Source organism: Pseudorasbora parva, chromosome 22 (genome assembly GCF_024679245.1).
Source record: "Pseudorasbora parva isolate DD20220531a chromosome 22, ASM2467924v1, whole genome shotgun sequence".
Taxonomy (NCBI): Eukaryota; Metazoa; Chordata; class Actinopteri; order Cypriniformes; family Gobionidae; genus Pseudorasbora; species Pseudorasbora parva.
The window spans coordinates 32846392-32872496 of NC_090193.1; the positions used below are offsets into that span (position 1 = coordinate 32846392).

Sequence of the window (26105 nt, forward strand, 5' to 3'; positions counted from 1 at the left end):
TATTATTGCACGCATTATTCAGTTTAATTGTGGTGGAATTTAAAGTTCATACTTGTTAATGATAATACAGCTGTCATGATTGTGATCCAAGCGTGTGAAATGAATGCAGAAGGTCTCCTTAACAAGGATGATTGAAAGAATCCCTTTTAAAAGTGCTCTTGGAGTAGTTTGAATGCTGCTATAACAGCCACTGTGGTATCCAAGCTGGGGTAATTAAGCATTGAATGTGTAATGAAGTGTACACCACTGATCTACTCTGTCTGGGTGGGAGAGCTTGCGTGTATATCCATCTCGACATTTAATTTCCAGATGCTAGAATTAGCTCTTTCCACAATTAGTCTGTCTTCTAAGTTGTACCTGTTCTTACCTCACATTAAAGACTGTTTTAGCCCAAGGCATGAGGAAATGGGCAATCATTTTACTAGGGGAAGCACCGTTTGAAGACCCGACTTGCAATTCCACCTCAGGCCTCTTCACCAGCTCTCTGAAACTGCTGAGAACCACTTCATCGACATTCTTTCCAAAACGGGCAGTCCAAAATGATGTTAAACACAGAAGTTGCATCAAAGGGTTTGCAGCTGTACCTTATTTGTTTCAGAGTTACACCACTTCCTGCTTTCAACTTCCTGCTTTAATCCAAGACATGCGGCGGGAGCGACACCAGTCTGACTCACGCTGCGACAAGCTCTGATAGTAAATAATTTTTTCAGCATTTGTGTAGGTGGTGAATGCTGTGAGCAGAGTGCCACAGCTGCCTGAATCTGTCCTCTTATCTCGGACAGCCACAGCCTGCCGCTGTACGGACGATTAGAAGTTGGATTAAGTGAGACCTTCATCTCAACGAAGGAAAAATCCCTCGATGTTTGATTAGACAGGGACTCGTGGGGAAGGATGATAAAACGCCGCTTCCTAAGTACTTATAATAAATGACTGAGGCAAGGGAATGAATTGCAAAAATTGGAACGTTTGAGTCATGGATTTGAGTATTTTTTTTTTTTTTTTACTGCCGCTTATACCTGGATGAACTTATCTCATCATAATAAAGACGTTTTTACATTTTGTGTGAGCAGGCATTTCAGAGTTTTTATTTTATTTAAATCGTATTCAAAATAAGTCAATATTTAATTGTGCATGCTTGTTTCCTCTATTTTTACATTAGTATTTGAAGAGTTTCGTTGCAAAACGAGATATATCCATTTTGCGAAATGTTGGTTATTTGACATTATTATTTAAGACATCAACAGTCAAGTTCATTCACAATTTTTTGTACATTAAACTATTACTTGAGCTCAGTGTAGGCCAGGGACACAATGTTCTTCAAATCCAGGATATTTTTTATTTAATTAAAGTCAAAAACCATGCCAAAATGCGACATATTTACCTTAACATTGTCAAACATCTTTAATTGGTTAAAAAAACAATACATCATAAATATATGGAATAGTATATACAAAGATTGATTAATAATAATAAGATTACAAGTTAGTTTTGGCCAGAACATAAATAACAATGTTTTTATTTTTTTATTTTTTTGCAAAACGCTATATATCCACCATAGGCTATATTATTCTACTGTAATACCATTAAGAAAAGCTTGTGTGTGTGTGTGTGACACAGACCGACGTTACTCGCAGTCGCACGGTGACCAAAATAAATCTTTGGATGTTTTCGGTCCCCTGAATGCCTTGCCCGTTTGGTCTTCTCCCTTTGATTATTTTCTTTAGATGCCTTCCTGACCGGCTGCAATCCGTCATCGAAATCCATAACGTTAAGCTTGACTCTGAAGCTTTGATTCTCTGACTGACAGACAGCTGTTGATCAGTGACGTAGCCTACGTGACTGACAGCTCGCCCACAGTATAAACAATTAAGTGGTAAACCTTTTTTAGTTAGCCTATTAAATCCTCTTTTTAAAAATATTTTTGTTTTGTTTTGCTATTAACGTTAAATCACTGAGCAAACTCGGAGCACTTCACTGGCGGTGACTCTCTCCTCGCGAGAAATCCTGAGCTCACGCAGCATCCTGAACGTTCTTTATCGCACCTTGTAAAGAAACTGGGCTGGCGGATATCGCGTTTTGGGAAAAAATACATTTTGTAGGAGGCTTAAAATGTACATTTTGAAATCTTATTAATGGCAGCAATTCACACATAGATTAAGGTACATCTAAACAGTGATTTCCAATAATAAAATCTAAATGTCAAAAAATGGCGTTTATCGCGTTTTGCAACCAAACTCTTCATTTATTAATTATTTAAAAATATGAATATATAAATATTAATTATTTAAAAAATAATTTAATATTTTAGGTGATTCTATTAAATATTTACAATAATTTAATATTACAAATAATTTAATAGTAATGTTAAATGCAATAAATAGCAAATCTGAAAATTAATATCCGTCTTTCATACTACACACTATAATGCTGTGATGCCTAAATTCACTTGTAGCATTTTAGAACTATTGGTTTGAGGTTTATTTCTGACGGTCTGTTATTCAAGAGTGGCTTGACACAATGAATGTGACAGCTGAAACCCTCGTCTTGCATACTTCTGTGCGTAGTGGTTCTTGAAGCACAGACTCCAGCTGTAGTCCACTCTTTGTGAATCTCCCCCACATTTTTGTATGGGTTTTGTTTCACAATCCTCTCCAGGGTGTGGTTATCCCTATTGCTTGTACACTTTTTTTCTACCACATATTTTCCTTCCCTTCGCCTCTCTATTAATGTGCTTGGACACAGAGCTCTGTGAACAGCCAGCCTCTTTGGCAATGACCTTTTGTGTCTTTCCCTCCTTGTTCAAGGTGTCAATTGTCGTCTTTTGGACATCTGTCAAGTCAGCAGTCTTGTATTATGTAGCCTAAATAAACAGACTGAGAGACCATTTAAAGGCCTTTGCAGGTGTTTTGAATTAATTAGCTGATTAGTGTGTGGCTCTGGGTGTCTTCAATATTGAACCTTTTTACAATATTAACATTTTCTGAGATACTGAATTTGGGGTTTCCTTAGTTGTCAGTTATAATCATCAAAATTAAAAGAAATAAACATTTAAAATATATCAGTCTTTGTGTAATGAATGGATATAATTTACAAGTTTCACTTTTAAATGGGATTAGTGAAATAAATCAACTTCTTGATGATAGTCTAATTATATGACCAGCACCTGTATTATCAAGACTTTGAATAATAGTGCATCCGTATGCAGCAGTTCAGAGCCAGATAATATAATGTTGAAAAGAGACCTGTAGGGGGCTCTTAATAAGCAATCGAAACAAGTGTGGAAACGTGTGGTGTGCGTTTGGCCTAACTGATTCTTGAAGTCCTTCATGCGTGATTTAGAAAGATAGTGAGACCTGGTTTCTACTGGGAGGGGAAAGCGTGTCGTAAAAGAAAATAGGAGGGATTTCAGCCAGTCGAGAGAGGAATGGCATGAGAGTGTGTTTGGGGTTGGAAAGGGTGCAGAATGCAGCTGGGGCTGGCCTGCAGTACTGAGGGTTTTGTGATTTGTAATTATGTCGTGCTCCGCAGGCCTGTAGTTTTGTGCCCTGCCACAGAAAGACTCTTTGTGGGGCAGCATAACGTGAGCAGACTGTGAAAACCCTCAGAGAGAGAAGACTACGGCTGCAGCCCTCAAAGATCCACCCACATAATGAGAGAGAAAGTGAGTGAAAGGTAATTCAGTGGAGAGCTTCCCCCTCAAGTAGTTTGAGATGTTACGACAATTTCAACCCCTTGTGTGAGTCCTCAGCCTTAACATTTTGATTGTTGTTTAATGCTCTTCAGCTCCAGTCAATTTGATGTGACGTTCTGCCATATATGACTGTGTTTTTATGACATGGTTTATACAGGTTTTCCTAAGGATAGTGCCTCTTAATCCTCCTTTACCTTTGAACAGTCTGTGTCAGAGCTGTTTCCCTACCACTGGGCTAATCATTAGCTTGGGGCAGCTGTGTTTCACACCACTCCAGTAGCAGGAGATGGGACACTGAGATCAATACTGGCAGGATACACAGCTACCTGATTGTAAGAAGTGCATGTGTCTGTAGAGAAGAAAGTGGTTAGAATGTAAAAACGTTCTGTGACACAGTGACAAACACTGTCATGTTCAGTGATGACAAGTGAGCCACACTCATACAGTTGCATACTTTAAAGCAAGAGAAATTAATCAAAAGCATCTTAAAAGAATAGTTCAGTTCTTATGTTCTTTTCAGGAACAGGCTTTTCATTTTTGGCTGAACAAAAACATTATTGCTTCAGGATCTTGCATCTATTGAATTCCAAGCCTTGAGTGCAAAGGTCCTTTAAACAAGAAAGAAATGCAGGAAACAGTGAGCAAGGGCAAGACAACCATGTGATTACACACAGCACGTAAGAGGAGAGCTGTTTATGTTCCAGAGGGAAAGCTTGTTGGGGCTGTCTGGAATAAAAGACCCATTTTATAGTCGGCACGAGCGCTGGAAACCTGAGCCATTCGAGGTTAAAGTGTCGTGATTCCATCTACATACACACCAGACGCTGTGAGTGCCAAAGTCCAGCCATTAACATGACCCAGCGCCCCGTTCTTTTTCTCATACACACTCGCATGTAAGTTGCGTATATTTCGTAAATGACATTCACCTAAGCTCACTGCCAATTGCAGTGCATCCCATTCATTTTCTCCATAGTGGGACTGATTTTTAACAATAATTTAAACTTTTAAAGACAGACCTATTGTGAGCTAACTTATTGAAACGTATTCATGTTGAAAAACTACATGAATTCTACTTCATTAATAATGAAAACCCTATGATTCTGCAAATAAATCTCCACCAATCAGAGCATCGCTTTAGAACTCTAGGGACACTAGACTTCCAATCCCATGAAGCACTGCTAGTCAATCTCTCCACACACTACTTCGATATTTATATACATGCACATGGTTTGCAATAAACCCAAACTATTTTGCTTCTTCGTCTATTATCAACATCTTTAAATCAATAGTTTTATATTTTATGTCATTTTTCGATTGTAATTCACAAATGCTTCATGAGTCTTGTAATGTCCAATTTTCAAATAGTTTTTGCTTCAAATCAAAGTGTGTGATGTTTTGATTCACAAGCTTTTAACTTCAACAAAGATGTTTTTAAAATCCCAATGGGAGAAATACTTTTGAAAAATACTGGAAAAGTGGCCAAGCACTCACGTGGGGTTCTAGATAGGGTTTCTAGGTGGTTGCTTACTCCTCCTGTTTCCTTATAAATATTTGTCATGGTTGTCGCTGTATTACTGTAATTTAGTTGATACCCCTTGTACAACTTTGCCACCCTGAACGACCCCCCCCCCCCAAGCTCCTTTTAGTCTTTCCCTTTGAAGACTGGAATTTCAATCTGCCTCACACACAGAGGCTCACACCTCAAACTCCCAGAACTCCCTCCTGAAATGACTTTTCCTTGCCTTTGCTTTAGTAACCATGGATACAACTACAGGAAAGCCGCATTGAAGGGCCTGTTGACGCAGAACTTCCATGAAACGAAATTAATTAGCAGCTGAAAACTTAAACGAAATTGCTTATGCTAATGCTTTTTCTTATTCGTTTTTTTAAATTTTTTATGTTGGCTGTCAAAGTCATTATCATCTGTAAGTTATGCTGTGAATTCTTCATGTTAATGGAAGCTGTGTAGCAAGTGACTTCTGCTTTCATCGTTTTCTCTATCCCTTAGGTCATAGAGGTAATGGCCTGACCATATTCCTGTTACTTTGATTATTTTGATGCAGTTTTTGTGCACCCTCATTATGAAGGCCATTTTCTTTAGAGGACTAGGAGGGCCACTTAAAAATAAAGTTACCAGTTTATTAAGTAAAATATAAATATATATGGATTAATTGATAAATTGTCAAATAAATAGATGTATATTATGTGTATTTATTTAATTGTATTTATTTATTTACATTTATTTAAATTAAATGTAACAAAATCAGGGTTTCTTAAAGTCTTAATTTGTTCTTCCACAATTTAAAATGCCTTAAATTGGAGCAGAAAGTCTTAAATTCAGTATCATTAAAAAAGGCCCCTATGATTTCTGCGATGCAAGAAATTGTTGCATCCATTCATAAAATGGAATTTATTGTATAATCCAGAATGTCACAGGATTTGTCAAATTTTGGATGAATAAATCCAAAGTAGTTCAGTAAACTTAAAGGGACAGTTCACCTAAAAATTGTTTTTTTTTTAAAGTTTTTTTTCTAAAGGTCATAATTTTCTACCCTAATGTCATTCCAAACCCGTAAGACGTTCGTTCATCATATAAAGCGACTGTCTCTTCAGACAATTTGGAATAAACAGCTTGATTCGTATTGATTAATTTTATGATCTCGTTATGAACTTTTTGGAGCATCAATGTGGCAGTTTCAATATCTTCATTTGTGTTCCAAAGATGAATAAAAGTCAATAAAATGTAATTTAACCATTATAGTAGAATCCACAAAAAAAAAAAAAAAAATACAAATTTCATAAGGCCTTAAATTTAATTGGAAAATTAAATTGCATTCACTGCAAAAAATTGTTCTGCCACAGGATTTTTTTTTTTAGTACAAATTCTAAACGTCCTTATATCAAGATACATTTGCTTGACATGAAAAATGAAGAAATTTAACAAAATGTAGTGAATTCATGCTTCAAACAAGAACAAGTATGTTATTGGTTATGAAAATTACTTCATAATCGATTCGTTACCTTTCTTAAAAGTATTTTCCTGTAGCGTTTTGAGTGTTCTTGGAGCGAAAGGGCTGAGGAGACTTTTATTTTCAGCATTGCCTTGTTTATATGAATTACAGAAATCTGGGCACCTCGCCTAAAACTCTTTGAAACAATGGAAAGTCAAATGTCTGTCCTTTTCTCGGCGTCTTCACTCTTCTTCATTCAGTCAGGCACCCTCAATGTTTTGCTTGAGGTTTGGTAAAGGTGGTCATCTACATTTGTCACGGCACTGTGCCTGAGGCAATCGCTTCTCTGAAATTAGTTTGCCAAAGCTGCCTGACACATGTGGTCCGATTGTATTCTGTAAGAGCAGAGAAAGCAGCCATGACCTATGCTCAAGTTTACTGTTGAGGCAGAGATGCTTAAAACACCAACTCGTGTTGCAATGAGGTACAACAGTGTGCAGAGGTGACCGTTTTTTTTGCGTTATCTGTGTAAAGTGCTATGGAAACACTACTGTATGACGGATATACTGTGCTACACTAACTGGCATCCAGAACAGGAAGGGTTGGGGTGGAACCTTCACGCTAGCTTCCTGTTAGACAGGAAGTATGTTTGAGTAGTGACACGGTTTCACCCTAGCAGTGATCCAAAGCAAATAGCTTTCCACAAGCATCAACTATGATGAATGAATAACAGACACCAAACCACATGCACAGTATTTTCCCCTATCCTTTCAGAGAACTCTATTGGCTAACTCTGGTAAGATGGTTCCTTTTTAGTTTATACCCCAAGAAGATTTGTCTTGTGCCTTTCAAACACATTGCAATTTATTGTACAACAAGGCTATGCAGCCCTTCAAAAAAGTTGAACACAAAACCAACACTGTGCCTGATGGGAAAACAACCTGAATCTCACTTCTATGATTTTTATTTTGAGGAACTATACTGCGAAGTCGTGACACCATCCTTCACCCTGTAAAGCGGTAATGAAACGTGCAAGTCTGGAGTTTTGGCTCCGTATAAATCAAATGTTGCACTTGTCGACAGGATGTGCTTTAGTTTGGCAATGTTTTAGGAAGTCTGCAAGATTTGGAAAGTCATATTTGGACACATTAGGACCAGAATAGACCGTAAAATGGGCATGGGAATGAAACTTAAATGGAAACAAAATGGTTTTACAAAATGACACATGAAGTTGTTTGCTCAGGTTTTCATTGCCAAATAGTAGTGAGAGGGATATTTATATTTATTCTGTTTCCTTGGTTAAGACCATGGTTATACAGAAATGGTTATCACTGATGTGCTGGCATGATTTTACACTTCATTAGGCTCTGGCCAAAGTGACGTCTCTCAGATGTAATTAAAGATGTAAAAATCACTGTTGTTGTTGTTTTTTTCCACATCTTTTTCTGCACCCTCTAATTTATTAACTGTAGGGAATGCTTGTTTTGTCCAATGAATAAATGTGCGATTTGTTGAGGAGGGCTGTGTGAAGATGGATTGGGTGGCATTTAAAAGCGCTTTGCTGGTCACAGTGTCTGACTCTGTAAAGGTTATCGATGTCTGTAGCTGACCCTCATGATGGAGGAAGACAACGCAAAGGAGTCTTTTGTCATTGATGCCAATTTCCTGTTGACTCAGGCGGAGAGGTATCTGAAGTCTGCAAGTAGGAGAATTTGCATATTGCGCCCTTCCCTTTCTTCTCTTCCTAAAATTTGAAATACTTCTTCTTTTTTAAATATTTTTAAAATGCAGCAGCATGTGTGTCGTCTTGTCTCCTAAATGGAGAGTTCAAACACAGATGAAAAATCTGTCATTTACTCACTCTGTTGTTCCAAACCTGTATGTCTTTATTCCCCATACAGTGAAAGTCAATGATGTTCAATTCACTGTTATTTTAGTATAATTTAAAAATGATTTATTTAGTTATTTTTAACTTTTTTTTTTAGTTTTGGGCTGTTGTTTTCCTTAGCTTGAATTGATTTTTATTTTATTTTTAGAATTTCAAACCTAACTTGTATCAATTATTTGCCAAGGCAACCTATTTTTTAAAGTTTAATATTTGTATCTAATATTTTAATTTTATTTCAGCTTTCAGTTTGATTTGATATTTGATTTTTAAAAGTTTTAGTTACTTTTAACACTGGTCTAACGTTGTTTGACTTCAAAATACCTTATTTGAAAAAACTAAACTAAGAACATATTTATCAAAATACCCAGCTTTCACCCGATCGTTTCATATTCAACTTACGAAAAAAGTGTAGTGCCTCTCGCAGTTCAAAATGCTTACGCACATCTGACGACATTGGCAGAATCTGGATCTAGCAGAAGCTAGATATGTTACTTTATAAAGTTTTAAATAGGGATATTTTTCTTACACAAACACCACTTCACTTAAGAAGGCCTTTATTAAACCCTCCCGGAGCCGTGTGGAGCAGTTAAATGATGGATAGATGCACTTTTATGGATTTCAAAAACGGAGCAACAATTCACTGCCATTAAAAAGCTTGGAAGAGCCAGGACATTTTTTTATTAGTCTGAAAGAAGAATGTCATATACACCTAGGATGACTTGAGAGGGAGTAAATCATGGACTCATTTTCTTTTTTAGGTGAACTAACCCTTTCTACACGTTATGCGATGAAGAGAACGTTCCAAATCTATTTGTTCTCTGTGTGAGAAATAGCATATGTTCTTGGAGTACACCCAAAATAGAACAGGCATCAGTTTACTGTCTGGGGGTTGTCGCGCCGTGCCGTTTTGCGCCACATCCAGTGTAGACAGCATCACTGACTATAATGGGTTCTGTTGTCTTTTGTCACGTTGTGCAGCTCCCGTTCTGTGTAGACGCACTGTAAGTCATACAGGTTGTGTGTTCTTTGACTTCTCTCCATCTCCAACTCACGTTGAATCACCTCGTCCTCTTCCTGCCTCGCAGTTAATCAATCCATAGTAGAACTTTAATGCAAAGTCACTTTAGTTTGTTTGTTGCTCAACAAGCTCAATGTCCTCCTTCACTCTTATATCATGTCGGAGATTTAACTTGTTAGCGGTAAATGACGGTATCCATCCCTTTGTTTGTTGTGCCCTCAGACTAAAGCACGTAGTTGTGTTTTCACAACAGAGGAGGATAGCGATCGTTCGATGCAGTAACCGCTGAGGACTGTGAAACTCATTGTGCATATTATTTTTCACAATGCTGGGCATCTTTCTCAAAGAATGGAACTCCACGTTGTAAATGCAAAATGTATGGTACATCAAGGTTGGCCACAGTCAGATAAAAGTTGCACTGAATTCATTATAGGAGCCATCAAGCTTTATCAGTTGATGTACATTTTAAAATGCACTACAATTGTTTTAGTACACATGACTCGAGCGGGGCAAGCTAGACCTAGCTGCAGTGTTTGTTTCCATGAAGCCGCCGTGACGTTTGTTTTAAAAGCAAACAGGCCTGTTTAGGCGGGTGAAAGAGAGAGGGAGAAAGGCAGAAAATTTAAGTGCGAAGCATGGAGTGCTGGGAAAAAGGGAGTTCGCGATAATGCAGCCATTCACTAAAGTGTTGACTGCGGCCAGCTGTTTGCACATTCAGCGAGGTGAAACTCTTTCAGACTTCAAGCAGTGTTGTGTTTTGTTGAGTTTTTGAACCACTTAGTGCTTTTTTGCAAGCTGTTATTTCACTGCGCAAGAAACAAGACCACACAATCCTTCCCCGGCACATTCTTTGTATTATTAATAGCCCGTGTGATGTAATTTACAGCTGGCCTTCTTTTTAACAGAATTTAGTTGCAACCAAAAGCTGTTTTACATTTGTGTAGCATGACAGAACTTATAAAGAATGATTGATAGTGTACAAGAGAGCTAGTTTAACTTAATACTTAATAAAATTTAAGTTAATATATATGTATTTTTTAAATCTTTAAATCTTCCCTGATGTTGATAATTATTCCACAGTCATCTCTCATTTTTTCTTCTCCATCAATCTCCCTTGTTTCTCAACAGTCCAAACTGTGGCAGTCGTCAGCTGCGTTTGAGAGAGAGGGACAAGCCCTGAAAGAAAACGGAATAAACAAAAGAAGAGCAAAGAAAATAGAGCAGTAGTGGGGTTGTGAGCTGTGTGAGGTTCAGGGGAAGGTGGTCTCAAACAATGCCATCTCTGTTAGCACAGCGGGAGGAAATCGCTCCGTATTCCTGTTGCATACTGCCAGCCCTCTCCACCAAACCATTTGGCAGGTGTTGCTACACATTCCCATCACTGATCTGAGGTCAGTTATGTCAGTATGTTTCATAGCAGCAAGAAGCACTGTTTGGGAGAGTGAAGCTGTTCCAAGCATAAGGGTGCATGTGCCACCAAATATATTTTTCGCTTGAAAGTCTTGAAAGTAGGCATGGGTCAGTTACGGTTTCAAAACCAATGCAATGTTCAGCTATACCGTTCCTGTGGTATGCGCCCTTTTTTTGTAATGTCTCGTCAAAGACTGTAAGTGCAGAATCCCTCAGGTTGTGCTTAGCATAGAGAGTAACACAACCCCTCCCCCTCTGGAGGAAGAACATTCAACTTGTAAGACATGTTTAAGAGTGGCTGCTAGAGGAGGCAACATGTTCAGTCATAACTCAAATTTGTCATAAATATCTAAATTTCAGTATCGATTCATATCAAAATATCGGCAACTGTTCCAGTACTCCTTATTCTGCAGTATTGACACACCGATACCAGCTGCAGGTTCTCCCTCTATCTTCTCTCTGATTGACACACCCGCCTCCTCTCACTCATCTCATTTGCTTCGGTTAAATAGTGCTTATATTGTCCATAATTGTAATAATTCCTGCAGGTTTTGCTCTTGCACCAAAAACACAAGCTTCACTGATTTATATAAGTGTTAACCTCATAAAGCAGCCTCTTTTTTTGTGGCTTGTTGCGCTTGAACTCATGTCGTGTAACTGCATTGGATCCGTGTATAAACTCTTAAAGTGACAGTAGCCTAATAAACCTGCGTCTGTCTGTCATGTAAATAAAGGAACAAAAGACAAAATCTGTATTTATATTTTTGATCCTGTGTTATTTAATTACTTTCATTTCTGTAGTATTTCTTACTATACACATATATACAGAGCGTTTGTGATAAGCAGTTTTCAGTTCTTTCCACAGATTCTCGAATGGATTCAGGTCTGGCCATTCTAACACCTGGATATGTTTATTTTTGAACTATTCCATTGTAGATTTTGCTTTATGTTTTGGATCATTGTCTTGTTGGAAGACAAATCTCCGTCCCAGTCTCGGGTCTTTTGCAGACTCCAGCAGACTCAGGTTTTCTTCCAGAATGGTCCTGTATTTAGCTCCATCCATCTTCCCACCAATTTTAACCATCTTCGCTGTCCCTGCTGAAGAAAAGCAGGCGCAAACTATGATGCTGCCGCCAGCCCGCCACCATGTTTGACAGTGGGGATGGTGTGTTCAGGGTGATGAGCTGTGTTGCTTTTATGCCAAACATAACGTTTTGCATTGTTGCCAAAAAGTTCAATTTTGGTTTCATCTGACCAGAGCACCTTCTTCCACATGTTTGGTGTGTCTCCCAGGTGGCTTGTGGCAATTTTTAAACGACACTTTTTATGGATATCTTTAAGAAATGGCTTTCTTCTTGCCACTCTTCCATGAAGGCCAGATTTGTGCAGTATGCGACTGATTGTTGTCCTATGGACAGTGTCTCCCACCTCAGCTGTAGATCTCTGCAGTTCATCCAGAGTGATCATGGGCCTCTTAGCTGCATCTCTGATCAGTCTTCTCCTTGTATGCACTGAAAGTTTAGAGGGACGGCCAGGTCTTGGTAGATTTGCAGTGGTCTGATACCCCTTCCATTTCAATATTATCGCTTGCACAGTGCTCCTTGGGATGTTTAAAGCCTGGCAAATCTTTTTTCTGTAATCGCAATACAGTCAAAATCTCATACTGGCTCATGCCTACTTGAAAGTCTAGGAAATGTAGTGATTTTGATGTGTGTGTTTAATGTGTGTGTTTAATAGCAGTGTTTTTTTTTTTTTTTTTTTGCATATGCAAAGCAGTTAGCTTATAACTCTAGCTAATACTCTCCTTATACTGTCATTTTATTTAATACTGTATTAAATAAGTTTTATCACATCATAACAAAGGTACTTTTATGCAATATAAGTAACTGACTGAGCCTCTCATGGTGGTAAGAGAAGACGTCACACTTTTAAATGGATAATTAAATGTATAAATGCAGTACCAAATAGCACATGACATTAGATTGCGCAGCCAAAGATGAGAGTTGATTTAAATGGGTAAAACCCTCAGTTTTACCATAAGACTCCAAAAAAATTTTTTTTTATTGAATTACTGTGGTGTAGACCTTTATATCTAAAGACGTGTGTGTGTGTGTGTGTGTGTGTGTGTGTGTGTGTGTGTGTGTGTTATATATACACACGCACACACACACACATACACTCACCTAAAGGATTATTAGGAACACCTGTTCAATTTCTCATTAATGCAATTATCTAATCAACCAATCCCATTGCAGTCGCTTCAATGCATTTAGGGGTGTGGTCCTGGTCAAGACAATCTCCTGAACTCCAAAATGAAAGTCAGATTGGGAAAGAAAGGTGTTTTAAGCAATTTTGACTGTGGCATGGTTGTTCCGAGTATTTTACAATCTGCTCAGTTACTGGGATTTTCACACACAACCATTTCTAGGGTTTACAAAGAATGGTGTGAAAAGGGAAAAACAGCCAGTATGCGGCAGTCCTGTGGGCGAAAATGCCTTGTTGATGCTAGAGGTCTGAGGAGAATGGGCCGACTGATTCAAGCTGATAGAAGATCAACGTTGACTGAAATAACCACTCGTTACAATCTCAACCCAATAGAGCATCTTTGGGATGTGGTGGAATGTGAGCTTCGTGCCCTGGATGTGCATCCCACAAATCTCCATCAACTGCAAGATACTATCCTATCAATATGGGCCAACATTTCTAAAGAATGCTTTCAGCACCTTGCTGAATCAATGCCACGCCACAGGCAAAAAGGAGGTCAAACACAGTATATATATATATATTTTTTATTATTATTATTTATTATTATTTTTCCCCACAAGCATGTATTTAAATGTATTATCTTGTTCAAGTGCTCAAATATCGATCGTATAGTGATTGCCTTTCGTGATCTTCGTGCATGAGCCCCTGCTTTGTCTCACTGTTCTTGAAAAAGAAAATCCTCATGATACTATAAATTTGTGGGTTTCCCAGCATGCTCTGCACATTGAGTCCTTCCCCGCAGTGACTACAAAATGCTGTAATCCAGTTTTTACTCTCAGGACAGCTGAGAAAATTTCTTTCCTACCTGTAGCTTTTTTACATACATTTACACCCCAATCCACCCTGCCTCAGACACAGTTTGTTACATTCAGACATGGTGGTGTCTCACCCCTGATCTAAATCAGGTTTTTCCAGAGCTGCTCTAATCCGAGATAGAATTAATATACCTCTTCAGGGGTGTCTTATCTCACTCCCTTCATGGCCTGAGGAATCCAATGATGGATAATGATCCTGATTTGTCAGTGCTATTGGCTGCTGAACACGGCCCAAACAACGACTTTCAGAGCCGGTGGGAGATAAGATCTTTCAGTTAGCTTGTCATTTGTAGGGTCGCCCACAGGTTACGCCTGGTCATAATTTATAAGCCAGATTGAATATCATGAGCCTTTTAGCTATACTTTTAATCTTTTAGAAAGGTATATGGCGTATTAGTTGCCATGTGATATGGCATCTGAGCCAAAGCTTAGTCTATATTTCAAAGTTAATAAATGTGATGATGATTTAAGAGTACCCCAAAAGTAATAAATGAACACTGTAGGTCTGGCATAAGACCTTTGGCCCATATATAAATATTTTAACTGTAACCACACCTCTTTTCCTCCTCTTCTCTTTACGTTCCCTGTGGGGTTTTTTTGTGTCAGTTTGGCTGGTGGTAATTACAATGGCAATGCAAATGGGACTAAACTTCCTGTATAAGTCCTGTGGTCGGACATGTTTTCTTTCTGAGAATCCTGCTCTAATCTAAAACCGTTAGTCCTGCAAAGCATCAATACCTGTTTACCATTCTCACTAAGGAAATTAAAACTTGAATGACAGGAACAATCAAGAAATATTGACAGACTGGCCTTTGCCTGTTTGTCACAACATATTGTTCCTTTAAGGCTGCAAACTTGCGTGTGCTTCTGGGGATGTGGCAAATTAGGATGTTTTGAGAAGTTAGTTGATGCTATTTGAGATACCAACATTTCTCCTCAATGCTCCTTGTTCCCAGTACCCATCGAGTATAGACCCCTGAGAGAGGGCAGACCTGTTCCCAAATCGTTCCTTTTCAATCTGCAGTGTGACGCGGGAGTCATTAGCGTGTGTTTCTAGACAGCATGTTTTCAAAAGCATCGCTGAGGACTGGACCTGATGCGTACCTCGTCTGTCAATGCTAAGCTGGCTGTATACACCTGAGGTATAAATAATTAATCATATGAGGCAGATAACAGGTGCTGGATTTTTTAAATTGATCATGGTTGCATTGCATTCGAAACGGGGTGTCTGAAACTGTAGTGTATGGATGTTTTATTGGCTGCTGCTGATAACCAGAAAGTGGGTTGGCAGATGGCCTATGTAGGCAGCTGCCATTTTAAGGTGATTTGGAACTTGGGTAGCGTGCAAATTGAGCTCCACATGGTACACTACATATACATTTTTGCAATTAATTATTATTTAATATGTATAATAGTGTGACTAAATGTCCTGTTTTCTCAGGACATGTCCTGGTTTCAGTTCCTTTCCCCGTCCTAACTGTTTTTGATTTTTTTATAAAGTGATGAAAATGTTCTTGTTTTCATTATTTTTCACTAGGGCAATGAAAATATGGTCACCCTAATTGTTATTGTAGGAGAGTACATTTAGGAGTCTGCTCAAGATGTCGCATCCATCTTTTCACATTTATTGCAATATAGTACATAACAAATGCACTTGCATGTCATAAAAGCATGGTGACAAGTTATAACTGTAATTAAACTATACCTGTTCTGTCTTCATGCTGAATATATTCAAAACAAAGGCGTATTTGATGACGCCAAATTTAAGCTCTGAATCAGTCGGTGGAAAAGAATTGGGATAGGGCTCGGGCTCGGGCAGAAATTTTCATGGATGCGATTATTAATGTTACTGTAGTGTGAAGCAGAGCATGGCCGAGTGTTGAGGAGCTGAGGAAGGCCGCTGGAGAGATTGTTACACAACACGAGTAACAGAATTTTATTATGACAGGAAACATTCGACGGCGCCACTTCCACTTTTGCGATCATGAGTATGACGCAGCTCTGTTTATGATATTAGATACATTTAAGTGAGTTTAAAATTGTTTGCTTTACGTTTGCTCAGCGGCTGCTGTGACACTTGTTGCACACTTCTAAGAGTAAAGCGTTTCTGCCGAATAAAACCGTAAATCGAGGGTAACGCAGATATGACGCAATTGACTGGCAACTCCCTCAGAATTGGTTAAAATAGCAATTTTCTCACAATTTACAAATAGTCGAAAACATTTGGGATATTGTAAGAACTCAACTGAACAAAATATATAACACCGGCCTGGTGGTTTTTGGATATTTTACTGCAAAAATCCTTGATAGTGCACCTTTATTCAATTTCAATTATTCAAATTCGGATTGATTGGTGATCAATGTTGGACTGCAGCATTGCAGAGGAAAACAAGTTTGATGTGATTCATGTTACTGCCAGCCAGGTGATTTCATGGGAAGTCAATCTTGGTGCATTTTAATTAATGAAATGTGTTGTGCTGCGATATATTGCAACACAACACGCTTGAGTCACAGTATACGTATTGCATTGACATCAGGCACAAGCTCATAGAGATTGCTTATATTAATCACATTTCATTTGACCTACATTTGTGAAAATAATGTTGATCTTATGTTTTATTTTGGGAAGACTACATTACATTGATTCAACACATTCATATATTCCACCCAACAGCGCAAGTTTGATATTACTTGCATAGTTGCTTGGAAAGCTCTTCATAAATGTAGATTAGACAAACCCCTCCTTTCAACTTTAGATCTAATCTCACATTTGAAGAGAACTATACCAGTTTCTTTAGAAACATGCCTTTACCTTGCTCTTACTATTAGGCTTTAATCCAGCTTTTTGCTTCCACGCATCAGTGCCATGCTACCATCAATGCTTCATGGTTTAAAATACTACTTGTTTCTAAAGCTGCTAACTTGAATAGAAGAAAGGTGTAATTAATAACAAGTGACTGTGGATTAAAATAAAGTGTTAATTAGCATCCTTTTTAAGGGACATTGAAATAGCGCGAGTAGAAACTGCCCAGTATTAACTCAAGTTTACAAGGACATTGCTCTTACCTGAAAACCAGAAAATCAAAAGTCCTCATGAAATTTTTGTCAGGATTTGTCCTTCGGTATATTATAGCTGCATGACAGTTTGTCTTCTGGGAATTGAATGTGTTTCCCCACAGTGCCCAGGCCTTGTGTGTGACTGGCCACCATCCATCTGTATCTAACCTCTGACAAGCCTCAGCCTGCACTCAGGGTCTGGAGATCGTCAGCCTTGAGCCACAGATTTCTTTAGAACTCCGATTTCATTTGAAGAGATGAAAAGCAGATATTTTCACCCCTGTTTGTTGCCTGTTATAGATGTAAAAGAGCAGCGTTGGTACTTTCGTAAAAGTCTAAAGATGCAGTTTTGTATGTTTAGTTGCAGTTCTATAAGTAGTTTTGGGTGGAGGTGAATTTGTTAAAAATCTCTTTAATATGCCCACCTTTGAAATATAGATGAGAATATTTGGTGTCTTTAATAAAGCTTTAATTTTAATTAGGGATGCACAATATATTGGCATCAGATTATTTAATTTACTATACATTAGTTTAAATTGGATGTTCAATATCTTTCACACATTTCCACAGTTTTATGTTTTAAATTTTCACCTGAAGTTTAAAAGTTCACTTTGCTTGTTCCACTTCATCTCAGAGCGTGCTCACAGAAAGCTCAGAAGTTCTCTTTCGTGCTGTTATTAACTTTAATATCAAGCATGTCCCATTTTACATTCACATTACATGATTTTTATTTTGGGTTAGTTCACCCAAAAATGAAAAATCTGTCATTACTTACTTACCCTAATGTTGTTTGACACCCGTCAGACCTCCGTTCATCTTCGGAACACAAATGAAGATATTTTTCCGATGACTCAGAACGACTTTCATTGACACCAATGTCATTTCCTCTCTCAAGACCCATAAAAGGCACTAAAGACGTCGTTACAAATCCATGTCACTACAGTGGTTCTACAATAATTTCATGAAGCAACAAGAATATTTTTTTGTGTGAAAAAAAAACAAAAAACTATGTAATGACCTAAATAACGACTTGTATAGTGATGGGCCGATTTCAAAACAAAGTTTCGAACCGTTAAGAATCAGTATATTGATTCATAATTCGCCAATGTCACGTGGTTTTGGCAGTTTTCACATGCAATCTGAATCATGAATCAATACGCTGATACATGACGGTTCAGAACTTTGTTTTGAAATTGGCCCATCATTATATAAGTCATTATTTCGTTTTTTGTGCACATTAACTATTCTCATTGTTTCATAAAATTATTGTAAAAATATCTTCATTTGTGTTCCAAAGATGAACGGAGGTCTGACGGGTGTCAAACAACATTAGGGTAAGTAATTAATGACAGAATTTTCATTTTTGAGTGAACTACCCTTTTAAGTTTGTGTAGTAAAACACTGCTGGAAAGGAAACTAACAGAATGGGACGCAATGGGAAACTCAATTGCGATTAAATCACACAGCCCTTCTAGGAATTATAGGTCCCTATAATAGTATGTGCATGCGCAAGTAGATTGCATAGAAAGTCAATGCCAAGATGAATTGGGCGACTTGAATGCCTCAGTCGCGTCTTCTGTGCAAGTTGAACAGTTTCCCCTGTAGTGAAAAAAATTCACATGACACGTTATCATACTGGGCACCCGTCATGTCAAGTAGTGCTGAAGCAGCTATTGTGTGTGCCTCTGGGTGGTGATGTGAACCCAGACACATTGGCATTCGGCTTTCTGGCATATTTGGGACTTGCACAACAGGTACAGAGAAGCAATAGTAGTTATCTCCAAGATGGTTAATGACAGAGAAACTGGCAGAAAGAAATGTTGTTGTCGTTGAAATTTTGCTTCTCGTCGCTCAATGTTTTTATTCAAGCGAGTGACGTGATTAATAATTAGTAATTCCATGAGTAACGCGTGCAAATATTGAATTCAAGTCAACCATCATCCATATATTCAGTATATAGTCAATGTTTGCTTCTAGAAGTGGACCAGAGGTTCGAGTCTACAGTAACTAATTTCTTCACCACCACGGCTGGAAGATGATCAGGAGTCGTTTGTCAGGCGTACTTTGATATGATGAAAGCTACCAGGTTGGCTTTGGGACAGGTTCAGTTGAATGTCACTTTTGAATGAAATTGGCTCCAATCCTGATCATTAAGGGCATTTCGGTTTGTGTGTGGCTGTCTGGAGTCTTTCTCTTCTTTCTTCTCTTTGGGCTTCAAGGCAACCTGGAGCGTCAGACAGACTTCTTCCTTTGATGGAAGGCCTTTCTGCCAGAATTAATTATCAACCACGCCGCTTGTGCGCCGTCCATTGCGTAAGCGTGCGTATGAACAGGCATCTGTCAACACACCTCTTTGCTTGTTCTTCCTCGCCTTTGCCAAAACGGCACAATAGTGAGTCTGCCAGGCTACACTTTTAATGTAAAATTGTCCTTGTATGTCTTTGTCTGTTGACTGAAGGGTCTGTCTCAGTCTGCAGTGCCATTGTTTACAAAATCCACCTTTTTTGTTGTTGAGCTGAACCAGTTTTAGGGTATATAATGATTGGACTGTCTGCTGTTCGTTGTTGAAGGGCATATCTGTGCCCCCTGCCAAGCGTTAATGATATTTTAGTAATGCATTGCCTGGCATGGGGTAGTGGCGTGGCTTTATTAAGCTCTTCTCTGTGCCTAGAGGAGGAATCAAACACAGGACTGTCAGAGTGCTGGATACTTCAGATTCATGGCTCTTTAATAAAAGCTAGAATGTCATTGAATTCTCAAAGAAATCTCATTTGTCATCTTCAGACTCTGGATTGTCAAATGGATATGAATTGTTTTTTCAGTGAGTCGATCTTCTTTGGAAGCGCCCAGTGTAGGAACCTGATATAGAAATTTGGCACAGTGGTCAAATTGTCAAAGTTGTTTTATTTGATCATTTGCGTCTCTGTTTTTCTTGCCTAACCTTAGACACACAAATGCAGTTCAATTGGGAAATCAGGGAGATGTTCCTCAGTACCAGCAGGATAAAAAAATAAATCTTTTCCCATTCTCTTTCATTCTCTTGTTCTTCCTCTCATCACGTTTCTTTTTTCTTACGTATATGCTTTGTCGAAATGATTCATAATTTATGTGTGTGTTCAGGAAGCCAGCTCGCTAATGGAGGTATGCATAATGCATTCGTCGTGCTTTTATTGGAGCCTCTGGTGGCCCAGTCCGAGATTGAGGCGAGTACAGCGTCTGTTCCATGATGTACTAAAATCTGGGAATCACCATGGATTCCACCATATGAAATGCCAATATCTTTAAGTCATCGTGATATGATGAATATTGCAAAACACAGGGTTTTATTTTTGTCTGAATAATCTTAGTATTGCTCTTGGCTATTTGAATCTCACAAATCTTCTTTCATAATGTGATCGATCCAAGTACAAATTCATAATTATCCTAAAATATAAATATATATTGGAAAGCCATAAACTAGCGTTCAAAAGAAGTTTTTTAAAATGTCTCTTCTCACAAAGGCTGCATTTATTTGATTAGAAATACAGTAAAAAAAAAAAAAAAAGATTGTGAAATATTACAGTTTAAAATGGCTTCTCTCAATTTGAATATATTTAAAATATAATTAGGGTTGTGCAATATCATGATTTTAGAACGTGATTAAAATGTCTCAAGCGAGAGTACTCTTTCACGTCTTATTGCGCTTAAGATATTAACGGTATTCTAAACATTGTGTATTTGACAATTTAAGTGAATGTAAACAGGCTGCATGAGCCTCAGTATGTTAGATCCGTGCGTTAGGTCTTAAAGTGACAGCAGCCTAATATTCCGTCTACCGTCTGTTTCATGAATGTCAAACTACAAAATACGTTTAGTAGCTTTAATAAGAATCGGTGTGTAGCTGAGAAAAATCTATTTGCGTTTCCACAATTTCAACTGCAAATTAATTTTTTTATCAAAAACACATTTATAACACTATACTCCTGTAACATATTGATTACACTCAACACCACTAGTAGCTAGTGTACTATACAGTGTCAGAGGAACACTCTTTGTCTACAGAAGGAAGTCCAGCTGTGCAGATTTTCATTATCAAGCTTTGTTTCAGCATTTTTCTGTTCTGAAGTGGATGCCAGGTTTCCCCCTCTAAAACAATAGCAGCTTAAGTGCCAGGAAGTATCTTAAGTGTTTTCTCATATTCATGCCTTTTTTGTCTCATATAATCACCTGAGTGTGTATGTTTATGTCTGTGGTTGGTGTATTCTAAATGCATATTTCATTGTATATAACCGTATTGTCTCCCGACAGTCACATGCGCTTGTTCTGCTGTTTGTTGCAGCTGTGGAATTAAAGAGGATTTCCTGTTTGTGGAGTTAATCAAAGCACTCTTCCTAATCTGTGCGTCAGACCGATCTCTGATGGAAGAAACCGTCACCTCGGATAAGAGTTCACATGGCTAATTGATTTTTAGATGCTTAAAACATCAGCCGTGCACATACTGTTCTCTCTCTGTCTCTTTCTTGAATAAATGCACGCACACTCTCAAACTGGCCCATCGCCCGGTTCTGCTCAGTCAGATCTGCAGCAAGATTGTGCTGAATGCTCAGTCTTTCCCAACGCGTTAATTCTAGCTCATTCATCCCGGGACTGTAAAACTCCGGATGAGAGCGTCTTGGACGAAATAGGATGGGGTGGTTTTAAAAAGTCATGTGACTATAAGAAATACTTTTGAAGCTGAGATCTGCATACTCAGCAGACAGACCTAGAAGTCATTTTTTTTCTACCCTCATTTGACACTTTGCCTATTCAACGTCAACTCTATATGAACCCTCTGCCTGTGCACGGAATGCCGTCTCCAACCCTTTACTGTCATTTACACATCCATCAGCTCAAACAGCACTGCAGCTTACATGGTTGCCAAGCTGATGAGAGCTGACACTGAGGGTAGTGTCGCATAGCTGGCCTTTTGACAGAAACAACTGATCAACCAACATGTAAAGCAGCCAAACTCAGTTAGTTAATAAATTATAACACAAGATGAAACTTAAAATACCCTTTATTGTAGTAATATTAACTGTAGTAACTTTAGTATTTTGACTGGGTGAATGTAGAATTATATAATTAATATAATTGTTAAAGGGGGGGTGAAATGCTGTTTCATGCATACTGAGCTTTGTACACTGTTAAAGACTTGGATTCCCATCCTAAACATAGACAAAGTTTCAAACACTAATGTTGGACGTTTGATAGAGTATTTCTGTGTCAAACATACTCATTCCGGTTTCTCACAAGTTTCGGTGAGTTTTTTTCGAGTATGGGTCGGCTTGACGTTAATAGAGCGGATGATCCTTGTATGGGCCGTACGGGCTCTTCTCCCGGTAGGGTGCGCGCGCGTGTGACTAAAACGAGAGAGGAAATGCACGCCCGTAAACACACTCTCAGGTGCAGATCCAGTCGTCCGTGAACACTTGTCATGAAAAATCGTTTTGCTTGCTACTTCTAAGGTCTAGTCGCATACAATAGTCCATAAACCAAATCATGTCCTCATAAACTGCGAGTAAAGACACACAAATGTTGACAGGCCACTAAATACAGTACATACCACAGAGACGGACGTCCTGCTGTTGCTGTTCCTCCTGTTCAATTTATTTCTGCCTCAGATTTGATTCTGGATCATATCTGTATTAGCTGAGATAGCCATGGGCTTCTCCACGCTTGAGGACATCACCGCTTTGTTCGCAATCGTCATTCTTTAGCTCCGCCCTCTGGATACGCCTCCAGCCGCTCGTTTTTTTCCGGAAAGACTCGGTACAGCCCATATTTCTTTTATAAATATAATAAAACTAAAGACTTTTTGGAGATATGAAGGATGCAATACTACTCTATAGGTACTCAAGATTGACATGAGATTGACTGAAACTGAGTGTTTCACCCCCCCTTTAAATTGAAAAATCATATTTTATAGTCTACATTCTAAGTTACTTGGTTTTGTTTTACAAGAAAATACTTTTTTATTTTAATTTAATGTGTTGCTTGCAGTTTATTTGTGAAATCAGTCTTTGTCTAATCAGATTTTCTCTCTTCCATCCATTCTTACACAGAAGCACCAATCCATCCTTACACACACACACACACACACATACACACACGCACGCATGCATGGATACATGCATACATCATCCATCCATTCACACACGCACATGCACACACATCCATCATTCCTCACACACATCCATCCTTCCTTACACACATGCACATCCATCCATCCTTCCTTACACACACACACACCCACCCATCCATCCATCCATTCATCCATCCTTCCTTACACACACGTATCCATCCATCCTTCCTTACACACTCACGCATCCATCCATCCTTCCTTATACTCACACACACACACACACCCACACCCACACACACACATTCATCCATCTATCCTCCCTTCCTTGCACGCACGCACACACACACACATCCATCTATCCATTCTTCCTTACACACACACATGCCACCCCATTGACTATTTGTGGACATGTGGTTGAGCCTATAGGTACTAAAAGTTTTAGGAGATTAATGTGTGATTGTTTGTGATAGCGTTCTGTTGTCAGTACGTTTTTCACCTCACTGAGGGATATAAAGCTTTTAGATGCAGCTGATGTGTTTTTGCATGTGATGAGATTTACTTTAGATAAGTTCGACTTGAGAGCTCAGGGGAGATCTGCAGTCTGCCAGGAGATTTCAAGGCCTCTGGGCTACTGCTTGCTTGCTTTGATAGACACACACACACACACACACACACACACACACACACACACACACACACACACACACACACACACACACACACACACACACACACACACACACACACACACACACACACACACACACACACACACACAGCTCCGTCCTTCTGCTGTCTGCCTAGATTAATGAGACCAGTGTCATGCTTTGCCCAGTCAAACACATACACACTCTGTCTTACTCACAAGGGCCCAAAGGCAGGTGTTTAATAGATATTACTCCATGCGTAACCTCTAATCAAGCACTTTATTTACACCAACATGCCTCTCAATGGACCTGTTAGAGTCATTAGACAACACTGCGTTTCTTTAATTAAACATCTCATGGGCTGGAGAAAGATGCAGAAGTTCTAGCTGGAGAATAGTTTGAATTTTCTCCCTCATTGATTTGATTGTCAAGGGCACATGTGATGTGGGTTTCTGAAGTGTGCATGCGGTACACAAGTAGACACATGGTCACGAGTCATGAGAGTGACCGTCATGCTTCTAAATGAAACCGATCTAAGGTTGTTATTGTGTAACTTGCACACATGGTAGTTTAGGCTTTTCTTTCCTTACCTGTCTCTTGAAGTCTGTGTGAGGCCTCAGTTTGAACATCTGCCCCTCTGCTCATGCTAGACACTGCCTGAAGTCTTTTTGATTTTTTCTGTTTTATTGACTTCAGCTTTAATACGGCATTTTTACCAAAACTCCTGTTCAGCTTTACCAAATAATTTACACCGGTTTTGCTATGAACATGACACCTCAAATTGTGGTTTGCTTGAGGAGAGGTAAGCCATTACTTTTCTAAGTACCTACAATTTTCACCTTGTGGATACTAAACATTCTTTCATCGAAGCCTTGCATAGACTTTCATGGACGGAAGAACAAGAGACCAGTCTTAGTGTTTCTTTAAGAAACACAGCCTCTTTTTGCCAGTGTTTTCATGTAGCCTCTTCTTTACTTCATGGCATCTCTCCATCCAGCGGTGCGAGCTGTATTCTTAGTAAGATGCCATGTGTTTTTATTGGTTTGTCTCTCTCTCTTGTGTCCTTTTGAAGAATGGAAAATTAATTCAGCCAACATCTCTTCTTTAAATGTCAAACTTCTGAACATTGATTTAACATTCTGGATGAATCTCTGAATTGATAATAATAATAATAATTTATTGTTAGTAGCTTGGTAAAGTTATAGTCAATAATTATTACATAATTCTTCCTAGGGAAATATTTTCTGCATCCTGGCACTGTTCGACCACAGACGTGGAAGTGCTAGAGGCAGGAGGAACTCTTGGCAAGATGATCTCTCTTTCTCCCTGTCTGTCTGTCTCTCTCTCTCTCTCTCTCTCTCTCTCTCTCTCTCTCTCTCTCTCTCTCTCTCTCTCTCTCTCTCTCTCTCTCTCTCTCTCTCTCTCTCTCTCTCTCTCTCTCTCTCTCTCTCTCTCTCTCTCTCTCTCTTATGGGGTTTGGAGGAAATGCTTTCTGCTCAGACCCTTTGTTCCCCTATTCCCTGATCTAGGACCTGCTTCCTCCCCACCCACGTCTAACCTTAACTGTTATAGGATAAAACAGTTTATCGTCTCGCCACAAAGGGTCAACTATGAACATGTCATCTTTTGGTTAGCGATGCACAATATATATCGACCACCATATCAGTATCAACCAATACATGTTCATTTTTGATTTTATCAATATCGGCCCGATGTATTAAAGCTGATAAATAATGGATTGTTTCCTTCAGCTGAGACACTTCAGATGCACACAGTTCACCATGGCGGTTTTGAATTGCTTGAAATGTGATTGAAATCAAAAAAGGAAAATTGTGTTAAGTTCAACATGTCTGCCATATAGGCTACATAAAAGTATAATGAGAAGTGATAACATTATAATTGTGTGCTTGGGACATGGCTTTAAAAATTATATAAAAATTTTGATTCAAGTTTTCTAATATATTAGTTATTGGCTTTTTAAAATATAAAGAATAATCGTTATCGGTATAGGCCGAAATTTTCATGTCAGTGCATCCTTGCTTATGGTATTTCACTAGCCTGACAAGCCAGACCCACATTAAGATGTTTGGTCTGGAAACTCACCATAGACAGGGCTCAATCAGAGGGGCGGGATAAACGGTTGTCTTTCAAACTCCCTCTGCACGCGATAGGATAGCGCTACCACCAACCAGAGCAACGAAGGTGAAGCAGAGCTTGTTGAAAGATTAAACATTCGCCGTATCCGGTCGGCTAAACTCCGAAC

At 38.7% G+C, this 26105-nt stretch overlaps 1 protein-coding gene and 1 non-coding gene across 2 annotated transcripts in view; both read left to right on the forward strand.

Annotated features, from left to right (window-relative positions):
• gnai2a (guanine nucleotide binding protein (G protein), alpha inhibiting activity polypeptide 2a) overlaps nucleotides 1-26105 on the forward strand; it is a 78694-nt gene that overhangs the window by 17954 nt on the left and 34635 nt on the right. The window lies entirely within an intron of this gene.
• Nucleotides 13053-13182, forward strand: LOC137059033 (small nucleolar RNA SNORA23). Its single transcript, XR_010900990.1, has one exon. It is a non-coding gene; the product is annotated as a small nucleolar RNA SNORA23 (small nucleolar RNA).